This window comes from Sus scrofa, unplaced genomic scaffold (assembly GCF_000003025.6).
Source record: "Sus scrofa isolate TJ Tabasco breed Duroc unplaced genomic scaffold, Sscrofa11.1 Contig1946, whole genome shotgun sequence".
In the NCBI taxonomy this organism is placed as follows: Eukaryota; Metazoa; Chordata; class Mammalia; order Artiodactyla; family Suidae; genus Sus; species Sus scrofa.
The window spans coordinates 1,637-9,361 of record NW_018084984.1 but is presented as its reverse complement, the minus strand read 5'-3'; the positions used below and the strand labels follow the sequence as shown (position 1 = coordinate 9,361).

The 7,725-nt window shown below is 38.2% G+C and overlaps 1 long non-coding RNA gene across 1 annotated transcript; it reads right to left on the bottom strand.

Moving 5' to 3' along the window:
- Positions 1 to 252: 252 nt before the first annotated feature.
- LOC110258378 lies at positions 253 to 6,716 on the bottom strand. The gene is made up of 3 exons (XR_002341129.1): positions 6,677 to 6,716; positions 5,555 to 5,575; positions 253 to 388 (listed from the first exon to the last, which is right to left on the bottom strand). It is a non-coding gene; the product is annotated as an uncharacterized LOC110258378 (long non-coding RNA).
- Positions 6,717 to 7,725: the final 1,009 nt, after the last annotated feature.

Genomic DNA, 7,725 nt, shown 5'->3' with positions numbered 1-7,725 from the left:
GAAGTCCTAACTGGGCATGTGTCCTGGAAGAGAAACAGAATGGAACCCTCTGCCTTTTAACATAATGTCTTTATCTCTATGTGTGCCTATAACTTGTATCTGGAAAGCAGAAAAAAAAATGGTAATTTTTATGGGAAAGAATGATCTAGAATGGGAAAAGGAAGAATTGAAACGGACTTTAGATGGGGAGATGAGATGGCAAGAACTTTCCATCAGGAAGTTTATAATTAAATTTGTAGACATAAAGGTACCATTCAAGGGAAGGGAAATACCAGCAAAAGCACAGAAATTAAGAATCTGGGAATGTTAAGACATCAAGGAGTCTGTTATGTTAAAGAGGTTGGTGAATAATGATTTTTAGAGTACGTACCATTTCTTTCTTGAATTTCTAAAAAGAAATAAAAATAAATGGGAAGTTTAAGGTCAATACGGAAATGGAACACCAGAACAAAATTTATTGCAAAATTCATGTCTAAATTTATAACTATCTGAATGCCAGAACACACAGACACACAGAGACACAGACATAGACACACACACACACACACACACACACACACACACACACACACACAGTGGATAAGAGCTCATTTTGTTAAAAAAAAATATAAGACAAGATACCATCAAACTCCTCGAAGAGAACATAGGCAAAACATTCTCTGACATCAGTCTTACAAATGTTTTCTCAGGTCAGTGTCCCAAAGCAACAGAAATAAAAGCAAAATAACCAATGGGACCTAATGAAACCGACAGGCTTTTGCACAGCAAAGGAAACAAAAAGACAACTTACAGAATGGGAGAAAATAGTTTCAAATGATGCAACTGATAAGGGCTTCATCTCTAAAATATACGAGCAACTTATACAACTCAACAGCCAAAAAAGCCAACAACCCAGTGGAAAATGGGCCAAAGACCTGACTAGACATTTCTCCAAGGAAGATGTACAGATGGCCAACAAGCATATGGAAAAATGCTCAACATCCCTGATTATTAGAGAAATGCAAATCAAAACTACCATGAGATACACCTCACACCAGTCAGAATGGCCATCATTAAAAAGTTCACAGAGAGTTCCCGTCGTGGCACAGTGGTTAACGAATCCTAGGAACCATGAGGTTGCGGGTTCGGTCCCTGCCCTTGCTCAGTGGGTTAATGATCCGGCGTTGCCCTGAGCTGAGGTGTAGGTTGCAGACGCAGCTCGGATCCTGCGTTGCTGTGGCTCTGGCGTAGGCCGGCGGCTACAGCTCCAATTCGACCCCTAGCCTGGGAACCTCCATATGCCACAGGAGTGGCCCAAGAAATGGCAAAAAAAAAAAAAGAAAAAAAAAAGTCCACAAATTACAAGTGCTGGAGGGGTGTGGAGAATAGGGAACCCTCCTGTACTCTTGGTGGGAATGTGAGCTGATACAACCACTATGGAGAACAGTATGGAGGTACCTTAGAAAACTATACATAGGACTACCATATGACCCAGCAACCCCACTCTTGGGCATATATCCGGGCAAAACTTTCCTTCAAAAAGACACATGCACCTGCATGTTCATTGCAGCTCTATTCACAATAGCCAAGACATGGAAACAACCCAAATGTCCATTGACAGATGATTGGATTAGGAAGATGTGGTGTGTATATATACACAATGGAATACCACTCAGCCATAAAAAAGAACGAAATAATGCCATTTGCAGCAACATGGATGGAACTAAAGACTCTCATACTGAGTGAAGTATGTCAGAAAGAGAAAGACAAAAACCGTATTATATCACTTATATCTGGAATCTAATATACGGCACGAATGAACGTTTCCACAGAAAAGAAAATCATGGACTTGCAGGATAGACTTGTGGTTGTCAAGTGGGAGGGGAGGGAGTGGGATGGACTGGGAGCTTGAGGTTAATAGATAGAGACATTGCCTTCGGAATGGATTAGCAATGAGATCCTGCTGTGTAGCACTGGGAACTCAGTCTAGTCACTTATGATGGAGCATGATGATGTGAGAAAAAAGAATGTATACAGTATGTGTAACGGGTCACCATGCTGTACAGTAGAAAAAAAATAAAAGGTAAAAAAAAAAAAAAAAAAAAAAAGATTGTACTCCCAAAAGATTATAGGGGTAAAATATAAAAATATTCCCTTATTGGGGAAAAGTCTTAAAATAATAGCTCCAAGTTTACTTTAAAAAATATTCTTTCCTATTTTGGCAATGGTAGTGCCATAATTATTCCATTTCTTAGTTCTAATAAGTTCCTTGGCTGTTACTTAATGGTCGAGGTCGACTTCATTATTTTTTTAAAACCCAAAATTTCTTAAGCCATTACAACAATTAACATCTTGAAACAGTGCTGTAGAGAAAATGCAGGGTTTGTTTCCTGGATGAATCTGTTCACATTTTGTTAAATGATGAATGCCTAAAATCCTACAATGCAAATTTCTATCTTAAGCCAAGCCTAAGTGGAGTAGGTCTTGTTGAAATCATATGACAAGAAGGTATTACAGTCCTAAAAGCCTGGGAGAGTGTTTGTAAATCAAACAAGTCAGCCCACATTGAAGAAAACTCACACCTCAGAAGGTTGGAAATGTATTATTACTCACATTTAATGGACACAAAAACTAAGTCTGCCTAGATGGACCAAAAAGAGAAATCCCAGAAGTGCTAATAGTGAGGAGTTTCCACTGCGGCACAGTGGGATCAGTGGCATCTCTAGAGTGCTGAGATATGAGGTTCATTCCTGGGCCAGGCACAGGGGGTTAAGGATCTGGCCTTGCCACCACTGTGGTGTAGGTTGCAACGGCAGCTTGGAGCTGATCTCTGCACCAGGAACTCCATACACCATGGGGTGGAGAAAAAAAGAAAAAAAAGAAAAAGAAGTACAAATGGTGGAAGTTGAATAACCATGCTGGGTTCACAGTGAAATACCTTATGAGACATATCATTTTCCTTTTCACACCAATCACTCAATGGAAGGAAGAAAACTCCAATTCATTCCAGGTAATAAGAGGACCATGTTAGGACGGGAGGAGGTCAAAACACTTCCTTTGCTTTCTCTTGAGTTCAAACTGACTGACTGTTATGAGAATTTAAAACATAAGCACCAAAGTCCATCTCACTGAGGAGAATGAGTGTAGTTTTAAGAGTCTGAGACTGGAAACAGCCCCCAAGAGGAGGTAGAATGGGAGTTCCTCTGGGTTAGTGAATATCAATCACTGGGCTTGTGCTGGCCCAGGATGTGCCTTTTTTTGCCTCACATTTACCAATAAGGCAAAAGAACTAAGAAACAATTCACTCAAAATGTGGGTAACATGTCAGGAAGGGAGGAGGACGAAATTTCAAACCCTGACATAGTTTTCTCTTCTGGGTTCAAACTGACACACATTTCTGAGAACTGGAATCATGAGATTCAAAGTCCATCTCACCAATTAGAGGGTGATATTATTGTACTTCCATGTATGCCTGGGTGCAAAAGGGAGTAAGAAACTGAGAATGACACCATGCAAAATTTAGTATAACACTACCTATGGAAGAAAAGACTTAACAATCATTGGTCTTCCTTTGGGTCTATGACTTTTTCAGAAGAGAAAACTTACATGAACATACATGATATACAAGAGATATATTTTAAAATAGTATAGTATTTAATAATTACTTAAATGATAATATAAAATAATGGGGAAACCTACAGTAAAGGGGCCCTGCTCTGCATATGGGTTACTATAGCAGTAGCCACTTTAGCCTCTTGCAAACTTCAAAGCAATATATTGCTAAACTCCCTTTCCCCTGAGACAAAAGTGTCAATGAAAATATCAAGAGCATAGATGAGGTAAAACTTTTGGTTTTGAATTAGTGCTTTCTGAACAAATCTTTTAAGTTTCCAAGAAAATCACTTCTCATTTCACTAACATAACATTTTCTTAATGAGAGATATGTTATCAGACAACCCTCTGTTAGCAGGTGAACATACTGCGGAGAAAGTCTGCAGTTTGCAGAACTAATGATTTTGAAATCAAAAAAAAAAAGGCCACACCATAGTAGGTAAAAAGAAAAAACAAAACAAAACAAAACAAAATACATTGATAACTAGCACTATTGGGTCGTATGATCAATGTGAATGTGAGAGGTTTGACTTAGAGCTCACACTTGACCGGGGAATGACATCTGAAATTTTAGTCTTTGAAAGAGCAGAAGGTGGAAGACATTTATTTAGCAGATTTGGAGCTTTCCACCCAAAGAGGTTGTGGGTCAGTGTCAGTTGCATAATTACTGTCCCTTGAATTTGAAATGTCACAGACATTCTACATCTCTGGTGATTTGCAAGAAAATATATAGAGAATTGAAGGGAGGTAGTGATCAGCCTAACACTGCTATCCCTCCAAAAGTCATAATTAAAGCAGGGCAATTCTCTGGAGACATAAAAGGTGTTTTTTGTTGTTCGTTTTTCACCTATGTTTAAAGAGAAGAAAAGGCATGTAAAGGAAAACAAGTATTAGGAAGGGATGGAATTAGGCAAAAGAGAGGGAAGAAATTAATATGGGAGTAGTCCGTATTCAAAATCTTTCTTCCTTCCTTCCTTCCTCCTCCCTCCCTCCTTTCTTTCTTTCTTTCTTTCTTTCTTTCTTTTTCTTTCTTTTTTCTTTCTTTTTCTTTCTTTCTTTCTTTCTTTCTTTTCTTTTCTTTCTTTCTTTCTTTCTTCTTTCTTCCTTCCTCCTTTCCTTCCTTGCTTCCCTCCTTCCCTCCTTCCTTTCCTTCCTTCCTTCCCTCTCCTCCCTCCCTCCTTTCTTTCTTTCTTCCTTCCTTCCTTCCTTGCTTCCCTCCTTCCCTCCCCTTCCCTCCTTCCTTCCCTCCTTCCCTCCTTCCCTCCCTCCCTCCTCTCCCTTCTTCTCTTTCTTTCTTTCTTCCTTTCCTTCTTCCTCCTTCCTTCCTTCCTTCCTTCCTACCTTGCTTCCCTCCTTCCTTCCCTCCTTCCTTTCCTTCCCTCCCTCCCTCCATCCTTCCCTCTCTCCCTCTCTCTCTCTTTCTTCTTCTTCTTTCCTTCCTTCCTTCCTTCCTCTTCTTCCTTTCTTCTTTCTTCCTTCCTTCTTCTTCTTTCTTTTTTTTTCTTTCTTTCTTTCTTTCTTCTTTCTTCTTTCTTTTTTTTTTTTTTTCTTTTTTTTTTTTTTTCTTTCTTTTTCTTTCTTTCTTGTCTCTTGTCCTTTTTAGGGCTGCGCCTGTGGCATATGAAGGTCCCCAGGCTAGGGGTCAATAGGAGCTGTTGCTGCGCCTGTGCCAGAGCCAAAGCAACCGCCAGATCCCAGCCACGTCTGTGACCTACAGCACAGCTCACGGCAACCCTGGATCCTTAACCCACTGAGAAAGGCCAGGGATCGAACCTGCAACCTCATGGTTCTGAGTCAGATTCATTTCGGCTCAGATGGGAACTTTTATTTTTTTCTTCATATTCAAAAATCTTAAATATGGAAGAAAGGAAGGATGAGCTAATGGATGGCATAGAGAAAGAAAGGCAGGGAATGTTAGCAGTTGTTTAAAAGGTTATGGGGCAAAGGGTGTAAGAAAACTTACCAAATATTTTTTCAGGAACATCTGAAAAATAAAAAAGAGGTCCATGTAAATAACATATCAGGGTGTTAGGAGGACACAGTTTTCAAACCCTTCCATAGGTTATTTTGAGGAGTCCTAACTGACGAATATTTCTGAGCATCAGAACCATGAGATTCAAGGGACATCTCAGCAATCAGAGGATAATATTGTTGTACTTTCTGGATGCCTGGTTGCCAAAGAATGAAAATGAACCAGGCAAAGCGGAAAACAAACACAAACTAACTCACAAGAGAGGTACTTGACAATTGAAAATTTCCCGGGAGATAAAATTCATCTACAAGCATTAAAGAAATTTAGGCTTCCAAGATGATAATGTGTCGTGCAAAATCCAAAAAAAAAAAAGAAAGAAAGAAAGGTGATTACTATTGTTGGAAGAAACAATTCCAAGAAAAATACAGGAACTATTTTATACCTGGGAATTACCCCCCAAAGAAGTAACATGTCAGGAAAGAAGTAAGGTAAAATTTTCAAACACTGCCATAGTTTTCTATGGGGTCCCAATCAACACACATTTCTGAGTAAAGGAACCGTGTGATTCAAAGGCCATTTCACCAATTAGAGGGAAAAGTGTTGTATTTCTGCATGTCTGTGTTCTAAAAGAATGACTTTGAAAATGATGTCATGCAAAGAGGTATTATAGCCTGTCTTTAGCCATGAAAGTCACATCAATCACTGGTCTTGCCTTAGGCCATTGTCCTTTTTGAGAATACACAGACAACGAGCAGAGACTCATTCACAAGGGAGGTACATGAAAGGACGTAAAGAAGGACAGAGTAAAGACGCTCATCTCTCCACAGATCTGCTTCTAACAGTAGTCATTTCAATCCTGCCAAATACATTAATTTGATATATGTCCAAAATGAATTATCTTTTATTATATTGGAATATGTAAGCTTTGAAAGAGCAGAAAAGGGAAGAACATGGAAGAAGTCCGTAAGCAAAATATCTCGCTAGAATAGTAGAGATCTGGAAGAGGCGAGCCAATGATGACCTGCTCACTAAAAGCTGGGATATATTTACGACATCAGGAAAGCTGACATTTTACAGTGTTTGGGGAGTAAAGGGATATAAAAGAGCCTTTACCATCCTTTTTCTGATGTTCATCTGTAAAATAAAATGAAAAGCCAAGGTAAATTTCATTGGAAAGAAACATAAATGAAATTCAGATTTATTGTAAATCTGCCCATAAAATTAAATTATCAAGATGCAGACAGATACAAACACACACACACTTACACACATAAACAAATACGTGCACACATTCCATGTCTGAAAGCTCCCTTTTGAGAACTGAATAGTGTGCGATAAATGAAGAGGGGAAAACAAATACATGTTCTTAATGAGAAAACGAGAAATACTATTTCTGGTTATGGACCTGATAAATTTGTTCATGATTTCTTTTGAAAGTATGTAGTCTTTTACTCCTCAGTTTTTTATGGTTATATCTCATCTGACTTCTCCTAAATACATTCTTTGTTCCTAGAGTGGTAGCGTTGGTATATTAACTCACCAGACACTGAATTACAGAATCCTGAACTACTGCTTTTATAGGACATTCAAGTCAGTTCAGGTCAGGTTGATGGGTGCCTCTATTCACATCATTTTCTTGGTTAATTAATGTGTATTCGTATTTTATGGAAGTTTAATTTTTAACTTTACCTCAATGACGCTTACTTTCACAAAGTCAGATGAAAAGAAAAGAAGTGAACTATTAATTGGCAGTTTATGGGCTTCTCAGTCAAATGAGTGCAACCATCTTGGACAAAGAACTTAAAAATAGCAAAATTTTACAAGTTAGTTATCATTAGAATATATTTGAGAAAAAGGAAATTTCTATATGAGTAGCAAGGCTAGAATAAATCAAAGGAAAATAGGGCATTGAATAACATATGAAGATGATAAATTTTAGCTAAAATAACAATGAAGAAATGAAAAATTATGATGTGACGTTATATGTGTAGGTTGGAGTTGAGAAAGATGATCATGGAGCATCAAAGACAAATGATATAGAAACAGAAGAAACGTGACAAAATACAAGGTGTAAAGTATTAAAGGGACTTGCCATTATTCTGTTCACCCTTAGCTGAAAAATAAAAAGAAGAAATAGCCATTTAAAATACAAATGAAGGCAC